Genomic DNA, 21,131 nt, shown 5'->3' on the forward strand with positions numbered 1-21,131 from the left:
TTTGTTAGCTTCATAGCCTAAGACCGTGGTTGCTTGAAGCCAAATGCTATGTTATCATAAAGCACTAAACACCCACAGACCATTATTGAATTTATCATAGCTATGAGCTCAATACACAGTGAAAGATAAACTTGTTTTTTACTGCCTGTGGAAGTCGGCAGGTTGATTCCTCCTTTAATTCTCATTTTTGTCAATACCAGAATAATTAAATCCCCATCAGTAAGACCAGTTTATTCACAGCTCTCTCACCACAATGAGTCCAACTACTTTTTTTGAGCATAGGGTTGTGGTGAAACAGAAGAAATTCCCTCTCCAACCCTTCCTGCCTGTTCATGTGCTCCACTGCCTAGCAGGGGCTCTGCTCCCTGCAGAAGGAGGCTGGGATGCTGCCCAGGCAGCATTTCTCATGTGATGTGTGACAGACGTGGATGATTCCTCTGTGCAGACAAACTCCAGAGTTCATTAAGGGTGTAAGGGGCCTGGCTGTGTTGGCTCCTGCTCCACACACAGGACAAGTTTAACCAGCACCTGCCATTCCCAGCCCATCCAAACTAGCCCTCTGTCACTGCAGGAGTGAAGCCCCTTTGTCGCCCTGATTTTTTAAGATTTTCTAAAGCCTTCTCAATTTACATTCTTGTAGCAAATTTTCTCACACACTTTCTGTAAAATCTTACTGTTTTTGCTTTTCTTCATAGAGGCGGAGAAATTTGATAGACTGGTAGTTTGTTCAGTGTCCTTGGAGAGGTGGCACTTTCACCCTCCAATCCACTGTCATCTTTGGAAAACTATAAATGCCGGAGTCAGAAAATAAACTTACCTTTTTTACCTTTACAATAGCAGCAGCACGCGTCATGTTTTCTCGTGTCCTATAGTAACACCCCTTATTTGCAGAGAGGAAAAATTACTGTGTTATAATAAACATGGAAAGTGGATGCAAATTTTCTTAAGCATCTAAAGTCAGAAATGGAGTTTCCCTTCTGTTCCACACTCCAGCTGTATGTGCTGTTATCCTTGGGAAGGCTCAGTGGCATTGCAGGGCACAAGTACAAGCAGCTCTGTTGCTTCTGTTCCTTCTAACCTGGCACCAGCTCTCCTTGCTGGGTCTCAAATACATGGAATGCATGACTGTTCCACAAATGAGCTGTTGCTTTTTCTGCATCCATTGCCACAAGGGCACTGGATACTCAAACACCCGTTACCAGGCTGCAAAGCAGCATCTCCCTGAAGACAAACTATGCTTCACAAAATGTTTGTTGTGTAGATCCAGGCTCAGATTTGGATTTGTGTACAGATCTATTTTCAGTCTTTAGGTATGTTTCTGTTGCCCTTTAGAGATGCAGACTGATCTTCTACTGCAAAAAGTGCAAAATACTGAAAAAGCTCTGCTTTTCAGTAAAGATAAGATGGCCTACACAGTTACAAGGCTTCTTTGTTACAGTTTTCAGTCATTTAAATAAAGGCTGAAAGGAAGTTGTATAAATAGGATAAAACGTGGGGCACAGCCATATTTGGATATTTAGCTTTTATTCCTCATTTTGTTGTGCAAGCTTTCTTTTCTCCATCAAAATAATTAGCAAAAAACTCCATCCATAAAGCCCTGCCTTGAGCTTAATGCTAGGTCAATGAGCCTGTGTTCTTTCTGGTACTGAATGCTATCTGTGATTATTGCATTCATTAATTTTTATATAGGAAATAATACCTCTGCCTATATATGTTGCCTATAGCAACATACAGATTTCTGTTCCAAATCAAAGTTCATCTGTACTGTGGGTGGGAAGGAAGCACAGAGCTGGTACAGTGTCAAATCAAGTTAAAGAGTTCAATTCCATAGAAATAACCAATGGCAGTGCTTATTATATTATGCAATTAAATATTACGATCCTGCAGAACCTTTTTGATCTCCCTTGGTTCATGTACTTTTAAAAAAAATAATTTAAGTTGCTGTCTCTTAGGTATCCAAACTCTGGCTCTAGTTCTGGTGGATATAACCCAGATCTGCTTTTAGAATAATTCTTCACCCAACAAAACCAAATAACATCTAATTCCTTGTGTCTTATTGACCTTATTTGCTATAATATTTTCTTCAGTCGTTAGAATAAATGTCAGTGTATGGCTGACATCCAGAATGTCGTTTCACACACGCTTCTGGCCTCAAAAATCCCTCACATCCACTTACTCCACAGCTTTAAGGTATGAAACAATCTCAGCTTGCATCTCCAAACTTGCATCAACAGTTTTCAGGAAAAGGTCTTGAAAAGAGCAAGGAAAATTAGAAATCTGGGATTTTTTAAAGTGCTAATGGCATGGACATCATTCCAAATTGTGATTTTTATTTACCAGCTGAATGTGGAGGCTTTCTGAAAGCCAAGCTGAGGATCAAATGCTAGAAGCCTGGTTTATTTATATAATAAAACGTCCCTGCTTAAAGTCCAAAGACCTCACCTTCTAAATGGATCAGACACAGGAAAGGTGACGGAGAATTGACGTGTGCCCAGTCTGTGTGATGGCAATGGAGAGGCAGAGAGGACCGAGCCCACACCAGCTCTCTGGATGTTGCAATGCCCAGCCCCTGCCAGAGCATCCTCTCCCCCCACAGCACTCCAGGCTCCTGCTGGACAGAGGCTCTGGATGGACCTTCAAGGAGACAGCGTGGTGCTTCTTGGAAAAAGGGACCGACAGAAAGCATTTCTAGCACTGAAATCCTTAGTTTTGCATCTTCTGCTAAAGGCAGGAGCACGAGCTTTATTGACTGAAGACAGATCAGAGAGATGTGGTGTTTAAGACACTGTGACAATACAGCTCCTGAGCACCTGACAACTTTCTCAGTTTCCTCTCCCCTCTCATGACCCCTTTTTAGGTGCATTGTATCAGTTTTCTTCTCTACACGGCAAGAGATGAAGAGCAACAGATGTGCTTCTCCATTTTCTTCAGGGTCCTGCAAACCTTGCCTGGGGATATTTGTTAGTTTCTGGTTCCTTCTGCTTGAAAGAATAAGACATAATAGGCCATCTGCATATTTGTACTTCTCAGATGAGGATTATTTCATTTGCAAGGAGCTTAATAGAATTCTGAAGACTCAGCTTTGTTTATCATTTTAGGGAATGGGACAACACTTGTGCTTAAAAATTAATTGCTAGAACATAACTCAGTTGTGAGACCTTGTCGGGATTGAGAAAAATCCCACATTCCCAGGAGAGCTATTGGCCCTTTTGTCATTTGTAAAACTGACTTTAAAATGATAGCATTAGTGATTAAAGACTGAGAGAAAGAAGTCTCAGAATAACCAATGGATTCTCTGGCATATGTTAATATATTCTATTTGGAAAGGTTACTTCCATTTATATTCCAGATGAAAATACTTGGTGACTTTATTGCATGTAATCACATTTTTTCCTAGAGAAGCTGAGTGCTCTGGTTAGCACTGGGAATAATAACCCAAAAAATGGTGATGAATTAAATTAATAAAGAAGTGTTGATTTCAATAAAAACACATTTTAGAAGATTAGAAATAAACATAATGACAGAGTAATTTTTTTATATATAATTTCTCTTTTGATTATATCTTCTATAGTAAATTTAATACTATAATGTTAAAAAATTAATAAAAATCTGTAAATTGCTGATCTAAATTATTTTAATTGATTTTTATGGTTATTTCATTTCATTTGGTAACATTAAAAAATCTAAAATAAACAAGAAAGACAGGGATCTGTTGAAATGAATCCAGAGGAAACTACTGGGCTGATGCCAGGGCTGGAGCACCTCCCTTTTGAGGACAGGCTGAGAGAGCTGCGGGGGCTCAGCCCGGAGAAGAGAAGGCTCTGGGCTGAGCTTGTAGCATCTTCCAGTGCCTAAAGGGGCTACAAGAATCCTGGAGAGGGACTTCTGGCAGGGGCACGTAGTGACAGGCCAAGGGGAATGACTTTAAACAGACAGAGGGTGGATTTAGATTAAATATTAGGAAAAAAATTCTTCCCTGTGACATTGGTGATGCCCTGGCACAGGGCAAACTCAGAGAAACTGTGGCTGCCCCATCCCTGGAATTTTTCACATCTCTATAGTGGTTTGAAGCTTAGAATTTTTTTCCTCTTTTTTTTTAGGTTAGGACATAAATGAGACCTTTCTCAGTTTTTCCCTGAAATCTTTTCCACTCCTTTACATTCAGTGTCACCTTTGTCACTTGAAGCACTCATTTGGAGAGCAGGACATCATTCAGATTCCACTCACTCCTCCCTGCTAGACTGGGTGAAGGGGATCTCAGCATCTCAAGAAGGTGTTTTAAACATAAAGATAGGAGATCTGGGCTGTGAATCAGCTGCTGCAGCATTTAACTCAGCACAGGAAAACCTGAATAAATAAACTGAGGATGGCAACTTCAAAGCACCCTGCTAAAAAGCTGCCAGCACTGAAGGGAAGCAGTTTTAGGGAGCTCAGGCAGTCAGGGGGCTGTGAGCCTCCCCTCAGCTGACAGCAGGTAACAATAATCCCAGGCACTGTTTGCAGCTGGGGGTAGGACCAGCAAACCCCAAATCTCTGAACAGCCCAACTAGCTGGGCCCACAAGGATGTTTTAACCAGGGAAAGAAATCAGTGGCCAGGTAGATTTATTGCAGCTCAGAAGGTGTAAGAACCTGACAGGCTGTTCTGAGTGTGTGGGTGCTCGTAGCTCCTGAGAAACTGTGACAGGCACTGCAAGGCCAATTCACCTTCCCTGCTGCAGAAAAGCTTCCTGGTTATTGATTAATGTCTCAGAGAGCCATCACCTGTACCCTCTTCTTCCTCACTCTTAAAATAACCTGTTTTACATGGCTTTGCAGCTTAATCTGATGCTGGCAGCAGCAGCTTTGCTGGGCTGCTGAGGTTTGAGCAGCCCCAGAGGGAGGCCAGGGCAGGAGGCTCCCAGGCCTGGCTCGTCAGGGGGATGAAGTGCTGGGTTTGGGATAAAAGGGTCAGCTGGTGAGAGGAGCCTGCAGGGAAAGAAGGGCTGGTGAGAAGTGTTTGGGGTCTGCAGCAGTGGAGGGACCCAGCTATGACTGAAATCCCTGCAGAAAGAGGTGCTGAGAAGTTCTCCTGTTGTGGCAGGAGACTATGCTTAAACCCCCAGGAACATAAAATTAGAACAAAAAAAAACCCTTATAGCCAAGCTGTTAAATCTTGTGAGATGAGATGTTTTCCACTTGTGTCTTCTGAAGAAAAGCTTCACCCTGGAAGGCTGCAGTTTGCAGAGTAGGAGGCAGTGAGGAGACAAACCTACAAACCTTTCTCCTGCACAGCCAGGTGAGTTCTCCTGTGAGGAGCTCGCTCATTTTTGGGATAGCCCTGAGCCTCAGTGCTCCTGTGTGCCTTCCAGCTGCTGCAGTTGCTGGGGTGGTGTTCACTGGGGTTGGTTCTGCCTTCTGGGGACAGTGAATTACAGACTTGCAGGATGGCATGTCTTACTTGTCCTGTTCCAGGAGTCTGCTGTGTCTGCCTGGAGATTTGTTGGAAAGCAAGGAAGAGCCTGCAGCAAGCTCCTGGGCTTTGTAAGCCTGGGAAAGCTTGCTCAGTGCAAATGTGTTCTGAGGGCTCCTCTGCTCAGCCTGGGCCCTTCAGGTGCTGTTTTGCACTCTGCTGCAGGTGCTGTAAATGAGTGCTGCTCTGACCACTGCTGCTTCTGACTGGGGATCTAATTATTGCTAAACTGAAAATGCACTTGCAAGGGAGGTGTTTGAGCTTGTAGACTGCTTTGGAGTTTGAAAAATTACTTTTCTCCCCTGGTATTTTTTATTTTAATATTCTTGCTCCTCTCCAAGTCTTCCTGCTCCTGGGAGGACTGAGAAATAGATTGTTTTCATTATCATTATTTCAGAATGGGGGGCAGGAGTGGATAATGATCCTATTTCACACTTCCATGAGTTACCATGTGGTGATGACATATGCCCTCCAGCAGGAAGTACTAACAAGTGGCTCTTAATTTGCATTGAGCCATACCGCCATTCCCAAAACTCTGTATGTTTTCTGCAGTATGTATAACCTGGTGCTCCCTGGACCTTTGTAAATATTGCTATTCAAAATTGCTATGCAGTAACTTGAGGATTTTTAGTGATGCCTTCTTCTTCCTCCTTCTTCTTTTGGACTCAAAGCAGGAGAGGTGTTTTAATGGGCACCCCAAAAATACATGCCCCAAACCAGAAAAGAAAACTAGGTCTACTTGGCAGTTTAAGAGGACTCTTAGTAGGATATGATTATGGAGGAATCCCAGGCAGCACACAAGAATTAAAGCATAACTTTGAAATGAAAGTTAATATTTCATCTTGACCCGCTGTGATCTAAAAGGAAGATCATCTCCTGTGTGTTACGTGTGAGCTGGAGCAGCTTTTGTCTCTGTTGTTGCTTTGGCTAATCCTTAGTGTGCCCAGGTTCCCTCTCAGGACTGCAGTCTGAGAAGGTGTGAGCCAAGCAGGTATTTGGGGTTGGATGCTTTCAAGGAAGGAGAGTAAAGCCTTGCTGATACAGTGGGAACTGAAGTATTAAAACACATCTGATCCTTCCTGAGGCAGGAGGAAGAGCTGTGGGATGTTGGAGTGTGACTGTGCTGGGGCACACATTGCTGCTGTGCAGACTGCTGAGGGTGTTGATGTGTGCAGAGCAGTAGATCAGTGTAAGGATCAGTGTAGAGACAGGGAAGAGCCAGAGGATGGATTCATTTGGAGGCAAAACCAGAGGTGCATCACCAAATTCCTGTTTAAGGAATCCATTGCAGCAGTAGTGCAACATCTCTGCAGATAGCACTGAAAGTGAGATGTACAAATGTGACTTCCTGGTATGTCACACATGAAACAGACTCAGTGTGTCCTGGGCATAGGCCAAAGGCTTTTCTCTTTCCTTTGCAGTAAGGAGAAAATATATAATAAATAAATCAAACCTGAGAGGAGTAATTCCTACTCCTCAAGTGGCTCATCAGATCTGAATATGGTAAACATAAAATGACAGCAATTTCAGTATAAACTGAATTATCTATGCATAGCAAATTAAAATTAGACACATCCTTTAGTCTGGAAATTCATCCTAATGGAGATAAAATTCTCTTTCTGTTGAAGAGTAGAGTCCCTTGGGTATCAGCTCAGGAGGAGCACTGACATGGGAGGCCCCTGGCTCTCCCCTCCCTGATTCTGCTGGAGAACTTTTAAAGGAGTGAGATACCAAGACCTCATTACTCTGAATGTTGACTGAAAGCTCTGAACCTTTAGAGGATGATAAATGTGGCTTTTAATTTTTTTCAGAGCTGTTAGAATTTCTCTTACTCATGCACTTTTCAACAGAGGCAAATAGTGCAACCAGAAATAATGCAGAATTACTGGAATGCATCCTTTTAAATAATGGAAACAAACAGGAAAAGAGTTTAGAACTGCCAGCTGGTGGTGTTTTCCTCCTCTTCTAGAAGGAGAGGAAGGAGTTGGCTTGGAAAAAGGGAGGCAGGTTCATTAAGAGTTTAGAATAGGGACACAGATTTTTGAAAAGATTTTTGCTTATATTTCTGCTCTCCCATATGACCTGAATTGGCACCTTCACTTCTGTCTGCTGTTTTCCCTTCCTATGCTTTTCCTTCTCTGAGTTTTGTCTCACTATGTTGGTTAACGTTCCTTTTGCTTTATTTATTGGTTTTTTTACTGCTCTGAGGCACTTGAACATTGCAGTCTTCCATCAAAAGCATAAACAAAAATGTCTTCAGTTTATTGAAAACAATTTATTAATTGTAGAGAAAATTTATGAGAAACCTGGAAATTTGGATGTCCAGTCTTTTCCCCCACTCATCATGATCTTCAAAATCAGCTGGAAATAATATTTGAACAATTTTGAGGAGGGGGTGGAACTTCTGCCTGCTGTGTGGATCAGGTTTTACTAAGGCACATTCTCCTCTGGCTCAGGGTGTGAGAACTCTGAGGTCCCTGCTTTTGACCTTTTGGCTCTAGGTCACTTTTATTTTCAGCTGGCTGGTGAGGATCTGATCTCACAAACACTCAGGTGTGGGTCTGCTTTCCATGGCAGTGCCTGGGCAGCAGTGCCTCTGCATGGCTGAGCAGCCCCCCTCTGTGAAAACTGGGGAAAAAAAAATCTGTCTTGCAGGAGTGGAGTTAATGTGCAAAATTACTGTATTAGTTCACTGATGGATTTGCCTCTGCAGAATGAATAACTGGAAAGTAACATCCAATTTGTTTAATGGGGACATGGGAAGAAGATAAATCTTGAAGTGTGATCTTAATGACTGTAATAATTAATGGTTTAATCTAAAGCTCTTGGAGGGTGCTTTGTGAATGTCCCAGTGTCACACACGGGGTGTGGGCACCAGCTCAGGGGGTGGCAGCAGGGTGGGGTCTGTGTGGGCCCCACAGAGCAGAATGACAGCCTGGTCTGGTTTCATGTGTGGTTTGGAGGGAGAGATCTCTTCCTGGACCAACAGGTGAAGCTGGGAGAGGCAGCAAGCTCCAGGGAGTGTGAGCTTTTCCCTCTCATGGAAGCACAGAATATTCTGAGTTGGAGGGAACCCACAGGGAACACTGAGTCCAGCTCTTAGCCCTCCTCAGGCTATCTCCAAGAACGTTTTTCTCAGGTTTATTACTTCCCTGTGGTGTGGGGGCTGCTACTACCCACAAGATGCCTGGGATGTGCCTCCTGTTGTCCTTGGGGAGAAGTGGCTGCCAACCCCCTGTACAGTGTACACACCTGTTGAGGCATTTGGTGACCCTTCAGGCTTGGCAAATAGAGCTATTTATATATTTGTGTGATATTTTCCTTAACCTATTCCCAAAACTCTGCTTTTATTGCTAAGAATATTTAAATTGGTTGGGGAATTCCTGTTTTATCCTGACATTTATTCTGCAGCAACCAGTACATCCTGCCAATCTGCAAACATTTACCTCTGGTATTGCTTTGCCTGGTGAGTATTGGTGCTCCTGAGTAACCCACATTCTTGCAAGTGTTTCTATCATGTGGATTTTTGCTTAAGATGGGCTGTCCTGCTTACTGCAAGTTTGTGGTGTTGTTCCTTCCATTCCTTTCCTTGTGGGCTGTACCAGTGCAATCTAGTCCCAGTCAGGTTTTCTGTGCTTGCTCGCCAAACCTGTTCATTACTGAGCAAAACCCTGTAACAAAATGTTTGATATTCTTCCCTGCTGCAGGGAGAAAGCTCCTTCAGTGAGCTGAACCTGGGAAACCTGTCCCTGAAAGGTTTCCAGTGCTGTTCGTTCAAAGGCTGCTTGAACAAGGTCATGTCTCCTTCGTGGTGGAGCTATCCTAGAAGAAAGGATAGCTTTAAAATCAAAGGACTTTATCTATGTAAATCTGTTTTACTGTTGCACATTAAGGAAGCAGTTAACCTTAAGTCGTCCTTCTACCTGGAGAGAGCTTTTTTGACCCGTGGGCTTTTAGAAGTTTTAAGCACATTTTAACAAAATGCATTCTCAAGAGGAATGCAAGTAACCTGCCAGTCACTGCAGGCTGACAGGGACCTGTCACTGAGTGACACTTCCTCTTGGGGAGGGGAGAAGCAGACATTAACAAAGCCTTTCTCCTCCCTGAAGGAATCCTGCCAGCTGGCAGTGGCTGCTCCAGCAATGCGAGGCTTTGGCAGGCAGCAGGGTGAGCTGTGGTTATTGAAAAATCGGCTGAAGTAGCAGCAGCTGGCAGCTTGAAGAATCTCTGACAGTGTGATGATAACCTGTCTAGTCCTGTCATCATTTGAGCTCAGCAGGACCAGAAAAAATCCTGAGGATCTAGGGGGGATATGGAAAAGCTGTGAGTTTTCTCTACTTTATCAAGGGATGGTTGTTTTCTTACAGCATGAAGGATTGTTTTAGCATTTGCAGAAATAAAGCTGGAGCATCTTGATTAGCCTCTAGGGTTAACCTGACCTAAGTTTTACAGTTCCATTTTTAGTGGGAAAATAAAAATGAGTTTGAGCATCAGTTTTCTTTCAGAAATCCTATTGCTACAACAAACACCTTTTCTCTTTAAGGGGATGGAGTGAGTGTTGCCCCTCTCCCGTTTATTGAGTGACTTCAGCAGTTTGTTTCAGCTTGGTAAAGTGGGTAGATGATCTGCAGTGTAACTTGGAAAAGAATAGATGAAATACTAAATGTCAGTGGGTGATTTCCATGTACAGAAGCAGGCAGTGTTCCCCAGTGATAGGGAGATCTGGAGCTCTGAAGACACAGCAGGGACATTTCCCCCTGAGCCCACTGCAGAGTGCCTAATTGCTGTTTAAATGAGCACCTGAAGTGCACAGCAGTGAAGAAATCAGTGTTTTAGTCTGGGCTGAAGGCCTTTTCTCCTGTCTCTGAGAGTGTTTGGCTGGCATTTTAGAGAGTAGCATTACCAACTGTCCAAATGAATTATTCCACACAGCCAGACTGAAGCTAAATAGGCCCCAGTAGTCCCTTCTGGAAAGGACTTGTGCTGAAATGAGGATTGCTGTGCTGGTCATTGGGAGATGATGATGCCAGACAAACTCATTTCAGCATTTAGTCTGGAGAGAAGGCACAAATTTGTATTTAGATCTTGAAAAATGAATGAAGCCTTTTTCTGGTGAGTGGAAAAGGTGCACTAGAGAGGTTGATACATCCATACACAGAGCACTGATGTGTTTCTGGGGCTAATCCCAACAGAGGATATTGTCCTAAAAAAAACCCAACAAAACCATGTGTATGGCAGAGCTCTTGTATCTCAAGAACCTTGACAATCTGCACAAAGTACGGGTTGGAGTGAAAGACACTCTTGGGAATCATGGGCAGCTCTTGAATTCTGGAACAAAGCTTTGGATTTCAGCTCAGTCCAATGCTTTGCTCAGACAACCATTATTTCTCATTAGCAGGTACCTAAAATTGCTCTGGAAGCTGTCTTGTGCAAATGTAATAAAGTATGTTCTGAGTATTTATACAGTGCCAAGTATTAATTAACATGAAAGATACCAGCAATTGACTGAACCCTTTGCAAGTAACTTTATTAATGTTTAATCCTTATTAATGGCATATTATAATTATTTGGGTACATGTTTTCCTAGCACATTTAGCACTCTCAAGCTCTATCATTTCCTTCACAATAGAGATAAGCTAAACCTCAGGAACAGACCTGAGCTCCAGTTTTCCAGCCTGCAGATCAGCCTGCACAAACTCCTCTTAGAAGGAGCTGCTGTGAAGGGATGGCAGCACAGAAACCATCCCTGGGGAACTTTTGAGTGCAGGTATGGATTTGGAGCTGGGGAAGGAGGCCAGTGTTTTCCAATAAAACCAAATCCTGTTTGAAGGTGTGTGCCTGACTTCTTGGAGCCCTTGAAAATCCCATCTGGGAAATCTGCCTCAGATTGTTTTTAGCCAGATTTGGTGTTCCAGCAACACACTTGACTAAAATTTGTGTGATGGAATGAAAGGATTCTTAGCACCTGATGAAAGCTGTGATTGTCTCTAGGGCTGCAGTCGTGGTACAGTAAATACCTGAGCTACAGGTCTGAGATGCTGTGGCATACAAGCCAGGCTGCCATAGAATTATGGTCTCAAATGGCACAATTCCTTTTCTAGCCCCTCTTTTCCCCCCAGTGCTGAGATGGAGAGTGGGAAGGCTTCACTGAGGGTGTTATCAGCAAACTGGCATGCTCTGAATGGGGGATGATAACAATGTGATGACCTTTCACTGATAAGAGTTGCAAAGAAAAAACCCAAGGTAATTTACACTTGCAAGGACAAAATGTACAAATCATATCAGAGATAAAGAAATGCTCAGGTTTATGGTGATGCTATTTGTTGTATGTGATGTTATCACAAGATGCTGTAGTTACTTTATCTTGCATCTAATATACAGACTAGATGTGACAATTTTAAAAAAATCCAAATCAAGAGAGCTTGTGGGAATTATTTTGCTGTGGGCTTTCTTTTCTTGAAGGAAAAGAGTAAGGGCAGAGTAGTGAGCACTCTGTGGCCTGTTGGCAGCTGGTGCCTTCCTGGTGGTTGTTTTGTCCTTCTTGGTTGTTGATGCAGGGGCAGCAAATTTCAAGCAGTTATTAGCAATAAATGCCTTTGAAAGTGTGCAGCTCTACAAATGCCTGCTCATCATTTCAGTAAGTGTTAAGAGTTGCAGATTGATAGAATAATGTTTTGGTTCCAGAATAATGGCTTGTTAATCCATGGAGTGAATAGGAGTAGAGAAAAGAAATGAGCAATGAGTTTGGTTCCTGAAGCAATATTTCATTAACTGGGGGAAAACCTAACCCTGCATAGCTGCAAAGTTGGCTAGTGCAAGCAAATAATTTCTTTGCTTTCTACCAAATATATTTTGATTTTCAACAATTACAGAAAACACAGAAATGTTTCTTCTAGGAATTGGTTTTTTTCCCATTAATGTATTAGTTGAAAATATTTACTAATGGCTAAAGATAATGAATATTACTTTTGACTGTCTTAATTTTCTTTAAATGGAGCTTGCTGAAGGCACTTCTAATTCATCCCAATTACTGTATCACACAGTTCCTGTAAAATTCATAATTAGACATGATGCTTTTTTGAGTGCAGAGGCAGAAGCTCTTACTTTGCTAATAAGGTGTGATTTCCCCAGTCACCTTTTTAGTGACAAATATTTATTACCACAAGTTCTGTAGAGCATGCAGCAGAAGAGTTAAAGGAGTTTATTTCTGTCGTGCAGGGGGCTCCTGGCAAAACACTGATGGGAGGAACTCCTTGGCTGATACACCAAGTGTTGGCTTATCAATGCAGAATATTAGGGGTGTAAAGCAGTGCATAGTAATCTAAATGAAATTAGCCTAACAACCTAAAATAGTTAGAATAACAAATATCTCTAGCCACAAGAGGCTTGTTTTACTTAATTCAGAAATATTAAGCAGTTTGTAATGTGTTCCAAGTACAGTTATACAAAGAATGCATATGGAAATGAGAATAACACCCTTGCTAATCTACTGAATTGCAGAGTTAGAAGTGTACACCAATACCTAATATCTGGGTTTTTTTTAATTAAAAACTGCAGCCTTTTGCTGTCTTTAGCTGGAAATTATATTGACCAGAAAATGGAGTAAGGCACCTAAGTCTGTCAATAAGAGCAAAAGACATGATATAATGAGATGTAATGATGGGGAGTAGAGCACAGCCTTTCCTTCCTGTGCAGCCATAAATCCATCCATTGCCTGCTGCTGCCTATGGGATAGTAAAAGGGTGCTCAACAAAATGTGTTCAGTGTCTCTGGACATGGGTTTATGTGAAAAGAGAGCTTTGCTGATGGCTTGTAATTCTGCTTAGTTACCCTTTCAGTTGCTTGCCATGATGGAGAGGATGTTTCACCTGGGTAGTTCTCTGGAACTAGTAGGCTAATTTTGCCAAAAAAAAAAAAAAAAAAAAAAAGCCATTGGTATGTGGTGATGATAAAGTTGTTTCTGTGCACAAGTTTGTTAAAGAATGGATATTCTTCCTATTAAATAAATAGACCGGGTTGGCTCAGTCTTCAGATCTACCAATTTTTTCTTTGTTCTAAAAGCTGAAAAAATAGCTTGACACTTGTAAAATAAGCATTAATATTCTCTTTTCTCATCTTTAGTGCATTTACATGTCAAACTCTTCTCTTAGCATATAAATAGTCCCTATGGATTGCATTGTAGTTTTTATGGGGGACTTGAAAAGGTATGGATTGACTTTTCACTGTTCCCAGTTAAATCTGTTATGTGAATTAAAAGAAGTCATTAGCAACTATTCAGTGTGTACAGCCAGGGAGAGATAAGATCTTCCTAATTAATTGATCACCGTAGTGTCACTCTCAACACATGGGATTGTTGTGGGCATGATTTCTTTTTAGGGTACTCATTGGTAGAGTGAGAATAAAAACCCTCCTGGCTTCTCAAAAGGCTCATGGTGTTTACTGGACAATGTTGGCAGGGTCGATCTTACCCCATTCTGGCCACCCACTCACCATTGTGGGAGTAAGATTTAGTTCTTCTATATCCTGAGATTCCTGATTGCACTGGATTTGTGTGAAATTGGAGTGAAGGAAAAGAACAATTTGGATATTTCAGTGGGAAAAATAGATAATATTTAGATAATGTCTTTTTATATTAATTTTTTCTCTTTTTTGGTCTACCCGTGTAGTTTTTCCTCTGTTTGGCAGCACAGAGCACTGTGACAGCCGGGGACAGACCTGAACTGAAACCTGGCTACTCCCCCAAATCCTGGGTTCCTGTCACAGCAGTCTCAGCTCTCCTATTTTGGGAGGGGGCATTCAATATTGAGCCTGTGTGCTGAAGAGTGGGGTTGGAGCTCTGAAAACAGCTGTATTTCAGAAATTCACATGCAAGTTTCCCCTGATACCAGAGGATACACAAACCCCGGGCTGCCTTGGAACCAGCAGCAGCACTTTGAGCAGAAGTGGCGGCAGGTGTTCTCTCAGTGCCAGGGTGAGGTCAGATGCAGGACAGTAACACCCCCACCAAAAAAATCTGAGCTTTTTACTGAGGAAAAGAGTCCCAAACCACTGTATGAACACAGACTAATCAGTTTTAACTGGAAACATACCAAATAATTAGATTTCTTCCTCTTATTGCCAGCAATGCTCTGATCCTTCATAAATCATAAACCAATCAATTTAAAATACTTTTATTGTGTTAATCTGTCTCAAACGGGGGTTACCCTGGCAGAAGTTTATACAATGGCTTAAAATGGGAGCTGTGAATGCAGAAGAGGAGGACTGTTAAGAAAAGCAATTAACGTTATTGAAAATAGAATTTGTTCCTGCGAGGTGGGAGTGCTGATAGAACACATGAGCTCCACTTAGGTTTTGTTGTTTGATAGATTACTTTTTTTAATAACAATGCAGGCAAATTGTGATGGAAAACAGAAAATCACTTGAGTAGAGATGTATTGGAGTGTTTTATTTATAGTATCTTAGGGAAGATGTGGGGTGGGTTCTATGTGAAAATAGCTGTTCTGCTGTACACTTACAGAAAAGAAAACCTTAAAAGGAAACCTCTAAACTGATGCTGAAATTAAATAATATCTGTTTGATGTTAGTAATTTCCAAAATGTCACATTTAAAATTACAGATTAGCTTTGACATCTGAACTTTTTTATTAAATTTGCTCCCTTCCCCCCCCCATCTGACAATAGAGTTTTCTTTACACAAAGTAAAGACATTTTAAAGAAAAATGTATTTCTAAGCCATAGGTCTCTTCAGGAGCTCTGAAAAGTATGGATGTACTTTGTCCTCAGTATGAATCCACAGATGCAGTAAACTGTATGTGAGATGTTTGTGTTCCTACATGAGCTCCTGCAGCTGTGTGACAGAGCAACAGACACCTGTGAACGTGCAGTGGGCTTGGGTCTACCTTTATTTTAAGAAGGGTAAAGGAACCCTCTGCTGTTAGTAAAAGCTGGGATTTTTTGTTCTGTCAGTGAACCAAAATAATAAATTTGCTTGTACAGCTTTGCTGTGGAGTAGTGTGCTATTTTGAGTACTTGCATTCTTGACTGGAATGCATTTTAATTTTTTAATTTTAACTGGAATGCATTTTAATTCTTTTATTTATGTTAAAATAAAACTCCTGTCTTCCAGGGTTTTTCCTCACTGCTTTTTATGTACAATAGTTGAATTATACGGGCAAGATAAGGATACTGCTCACTGAAAAGTGTGGCAGGCTGGCATTAACCTGTCCAGAACTGTGCCTGATGGAGCAGATACTGTTTAGATGAATTGTGTATTTAGTCTCCAAAAGCTTTTCAACACTAAACCAAAGCCCTTCACTTTTTCTAACAATGCTGTAGCTTGAGATCAAAATCCTTGTGCTTTTTCATTAAACCATGGTCAACAGGAAGGCACCAGGGCAGTATTACACAAGGGTTTCTGCCTTTTGGAGGGATGGAACGAGCTGTTCTTGTTCCTTGGGCTCTGGTTTCAGGGCTGTTCCCTCTCCCTTGCTGCCTGGGTGTCCCTGGTGTCCCAGCACTGCTCTGGCTGGCAGGGATTGGTGTCCCTGTGTCCCAGCACTGCTCTGGCTGGGGGCAGGGATTGGTGTCCCTGTGTCCCAGCACTGCTCTGGCTGGGGGCAGTGGTGTCCCTGTGTCCCAGCACTGCTCTGGCTGGCAGGGATTGGTGTCCCTGTGTCCCAGCACTGCTCTGGCTGGCAGGGATTGGTGTCCCTGTGTCCCAGCACTGCTCTGGCTGGGGGCACTGGTGTCCCTTTGTCCCAGCACTGCCCTGGTGGCTGAGGACAGACTGCAGAGGAGGTCATTCTCTCTGGCCACCCAAGGAACCTGCTCTGGAGCCACCTGGCTGAGGCTTTTGCACTGTCCCCTGGCCGAGGGTGATCTCTGATCCTCAGCTCAGGTCTGTACCTCAGGTAATGGATCCTGAGGGCAGTGCTCATGATTTTGGTGTGCGGGAAGGAGAATGCCCAGAGAAGGCCAGGTCCATTTGGAAATGGGAAGCAGAGAAGGGATGATTTGCAACAAATATTGCTGCTAGGGGGTGTGTGCTGCTTTTGTGGGTATAGGGCACTGGAAGTGACAAGGACTGCTGGGGTCCCTGCCAGCTCCTGGGTCTAAACCTGATGGTGGCTGCAGACAGAAGGGCCCAGGGCTGGCTGGGGGGGAGCTGCCCACTCTCCTTGTGCTTTTGGGGAACACCCAACTGCTGACCTGTGCTGGGCAGCAGGGAGCTGGTCCTGCCTGGAGCCTGGACACAGCTTGGTGACCAGCCAGACACCCAGCTGGGGGTGGGCACCCTCTGAGGGCTGAGAATGGGGACAGGACATGGCCCCACAAAAGGGGCAGAATGGTTTGGAAAGGAGATATAAAAATCTTTTATAGGTGTTGGTTCAGGGGTCACTTGTGCTCTTTATGGTGTTTTTATTGAAAAATCCTTAGCAGAGCCCCGCAAGTGATCACTAACTTGCCAATGCATCCTTTGAGCCTTTTGAAAGGTATTTGTTTTCAGATCTGACAGAGTGGAAACCTACAGATCTTCTGAGTTAAGGTTTTTCACTTGCCAAGGCCCACTGGCAGGAGGTCAGGGCTCTGAAGCCAAGAGGTTTCTCCTGAAGATCTGAGGCCATTGGGTTTGTGATAAACCCATTCCCTTAATTATTTGCATTCACCAAATTAAAGGCTTTTTTCTGCTCTTAGATCCCACCAATGGATGGGACTCCTGGAAACCTCTGGGTGGCTGAGGTTTTGTCCAGGATGGAGTTTTCAGCACGGAGATTGAATGGATTGTGGACATAACAGCCCAAGTGTGTGAAACTCCCACTAGGAACTGGAGGGGCAGTGCAAGGAGAGGAGGGTGGGGAGTGAATCCCAGGATTCTTTGTGTCTCTTTGTGTCTCACTCAGGAGTGAGAGAGTGATCACTGAGAGTGATTAACTGAGACAGAGATGGCAAATGTACAGTGGAGCTGCCACAGCTCCTTTGCTGTCTGCTGCACATCACCAAGGGTGGAATCTCCCTTAAGCAGATGATGGGGGAGGAGAGAAGTAGACTGGGCTCTTGTTTTGAATCAGAACTCCAGGAAGCCAGTTATTGCTTGGAGAATTAACTTGGCCTGGTGAATGTCATATTAGCACATTCAGAGCACAAAATGCCCTTTCTGAAAATTTCTATTGATTTTTATGACAAATGAAATATTGCAGAGTATGAACACAAATGTTATTCCTCTTCAGCAGAAATATTACAAAATTCTGTATAATTCTAGTGAGACAACAGCTCCAAAGGGACTGGTGGAGTCTTTTAAATGTGGAGGTGCCTGGTGGTAAATCTCATATGTGGGAGTTTCAGAGTGAAGATATTTCTGCTTGAGCAATCTAAGCCTGGGTGAATCATACAGAATGCACACCAAATAATTCTCCTTTTCCAGGATTTTCATGATGGAGGCACAGGTGACATTCAGTGATTTCAGTGTGTGTAATTCAAGCATCAGTTTTGTGGCATTTGTGTCCTTAATGTTGATTGAGAACTCTGCCCTGCATAATTTCATGAAGCCCTTCTGGGAGTAGGTTATCACAGGTGTTGTTACCTGAGAGGATCAGATTTTATAACCTGTACTGCTACACAATGCACACTCTGCATATATCCCGACCATGCACACACCATTCTACTTGGGCTTTTGTCCCTCTTCCTCACAATACTTTTTTTTGTGCAGTCCCTGAGGACATGAGGTCTGTTTGGAGTTGTTGGTGTTGCTGTATCAGCAACTGAAACTGCCTGGCTGAAACTAGTCACTGTTACAGGGAAATGTAATCCAGCAGAACCTGGCTGTTCTTGCTCTTTGCTCTCTTAAAGACCTTAAACCCTTCCTCTTAAAGAACCTCAGCTTCTCTACTCTCCTGCATTTCAGCTGTGTCTGGGTCTGGCAGTGACTCTGAGATGTCAGAGGCTCAGAGGTTTGAGCAGGAGGAAGAGAATTGGGAGGGAATATGTAAGACCCATCTGAATGATTTGGCTTGAAATGTGAGACAGCTGCAGAGTTCTAGAAAGATCTGGGTTGGAAGGTGATGCTCAGAGAAAGAAGGTCTTGTTCCAAAGCCCTGTCATGGGCAGGGACGCCTAAGGTTTGTGAAGGTTTTACTTAAATGGAAATACTGTGCATCTAAATTGCAGCCACTGATGCAGACTCTGCAGTGTCAGACTTTGGTGACTGTACATGATTAAATTAATCTTTGCCTACAATAAATTTATGAAAATATACAAAATGTCTGCATCTATCTTGCTGCCACCTCATGGCTCTCTGGAGATTGACCTATAAATGCCCAGAAATGATGGGGAGATCAGATGGAGCATATTGCTGTAATCTGCTGGGATGGTTTCCCAGGAAAACTTGATTATTTTACATAATCCTGTCAAAATGCCTCCTAAGGTAAAGTAGGAATGTAGTGATTTTTTTAATGTCAGTCTCTCCCTATTTAAGCTTGCCTTTTTGTATAGCTCTTGAGCTAACATCTCCCCCATCTGTTTTTTTGACTCTGAGATGTTGTTTACACTTATACAACTGCATTTTAATTTTGATGTCAGATCTTACTGGCAAGTGCTTATGTGTATAGAATAACTCTAGCCCTTCAAGGGGTGAACTGTAAGATATCAGAGATACTGCCAGGATAAATGCACCTGCAGTGAAGTTTCCCAGCCTCCAGACTGTGATAAATGACACCTTCTTCTAAATTTTTGATGCTAGAAGAAATCTTGAGGTTATATTAAATTGTGCCTTTTTAAAAAAATTACACTTCAAAGGCTGTGTCTCTTGCCAGGAGATATTTAGAATAAATAATGCTTAGCCTTCTAGCACTGCCTCATGACTGTCCTGGATGGAAATGAAAGAACTCAAAGTCTGAATACTCCCCTTGCACCACCCCCTGCTGCCCCTCCCCGAGTGTAAAATCCCAGACTTGCTCTGGATGCAGTCTGGACTGAGACAAGCAGTCAAGAAATGTCAGATGCTCAGGATTCCTGTGGCACCTTGCAGCTGCCTTAGAGGAGCAGGATGTGCAGTGTAGCCAGGAGACAGCTGTGCTGTCTGTGCAGTGGCACCTCAGAAGGTATTCAGCCATCAAATGACATAATCCAATGGCACTTAAATGCATCAAGCAATTACCTTGTTGTCCCATTTATTTATGATTCTTTTTTTTTCCTTTTCTGGAAAACCAGTTTAATACTCTTTTCTCTAAATGAAAAAAAAAAAAAAAAAACAAAAAACATGTGAGAACTTGTGTGTTGTTTGGGTTACCCAATGAATGTACTCTACCCATAGCAGTTAATATGCTTTGCTTCTCTACCTGCAGCCAAGCAGGAGAGAGGTGGTTGTACAGGGAGCTCCTTGAGAGCAGTATAAACTGCTTAATAAATTTAATTTGTCTGCAGAATTTGTGATTTATGGTTGCATTGTTAGGAAAGCTCAAGCAGTTTGATTCTGTGTTTGATTGACTTTGACAGATATGGCTGCATTCTGTCAGGGAGGTATGAACTGTACTTGCAGAAATATGGATGGGAATTCATGCTGGGAACCATTCTTGGCTGATCAAGAAGACTCCCTATACTATTTAACTTTCAATTTTGAAGTTATATTTTTTAGCTTTTGGTTGAAACATTGTAAACTAAGCAAGGTGGCAGTTGATTTGGAGGACAACATTGTGAGTTATGTTTCTTTTGGCAAAATGCAATTTCCTTGCAAGAGTGAGATGCTTAAAAATGAATGAAGGCTGCTAAAAGTACTAGCTTTGCAGTTCCCCTTTGTTCATAAATAACCAAAAATAGTATTGTGATTTATGTTGGCAAGACATCAGTTCAACAGACCAGTGTTTTGGAATCTGAATGTTTAGAGGTAGATGGTATAGATCATATTCAAATAGCTTTGTGGCGCTTTTTTTAAGATTAAATTTTGGTCACTTTAAGTATATTATTTCAAATCTCTGGCTTAAGTATTGGAAATAAATGAAAAAAGTTGTGTTTGCTTTTACAGTTCCTTACATAATATCAAACAATGATGTTCTGTAATTCATCCCAATGTAAGCTTTATTAAAAATCCTCTGCATTACAGCAAAGCTGGTCAATAGCTAACCTGGGAGATTCCTATGCTGTTCTTTTATACCAGGGACAAAACATTAGAAATGTAGTCTGCTCTAGCTGTTCTTAGACAGAAATACCTTTAAGCAGGGAGGTATATTGTTATTGTTTCCAATATTATGCCCATGAAGGTAAATAAGCCAGACCCTTTTTTAACAAGAAGCCCAACAATAACCCCAGAACACCCCACACCCAAAGACCCCACTGAAATCATGGTAAACTGTAAAGAAAAAGTATGAGCAGAAAAGCCCCTAATTGTATGGATGAGATTAACTGGTAATTAAAAAGCTAAGAAATTTGAGTTGAGAGGTGGATTAATTAGATAAAACACCAGGAAATCTAATTTGCTCAGTTATTTATTTTTATTCCAAGAAGATTTTTATCATGGCTTCTATGAAGCTCATAGGAGCCCAGTCAGATATAACTATACTCCTGTGTAATAAACCACATCTCTTAAATTTTATGTGTTATAATTTATTTTATATATAAATAAAAGTGCACTTAAGATCCAAAGAGAGTATCAAGACCATTTCATGGGTAGTTTTGGTGCATTGAATGCTGA

The sequence above is a fragment of the Vidua chalybeata genome, chromosome 16 (genome assembly GCF_026979565.1).
Source record: "Vidua chalybeata isolate OUT-0048 chromosome 16, bVidCha1 merged haplotype, whole genome shotgun sequence".
NCBI lineage: Eukaryota > Metazoa > Chordata > Aves > Passeriformes > Viduidae > Vidua > Vidua chalybeata.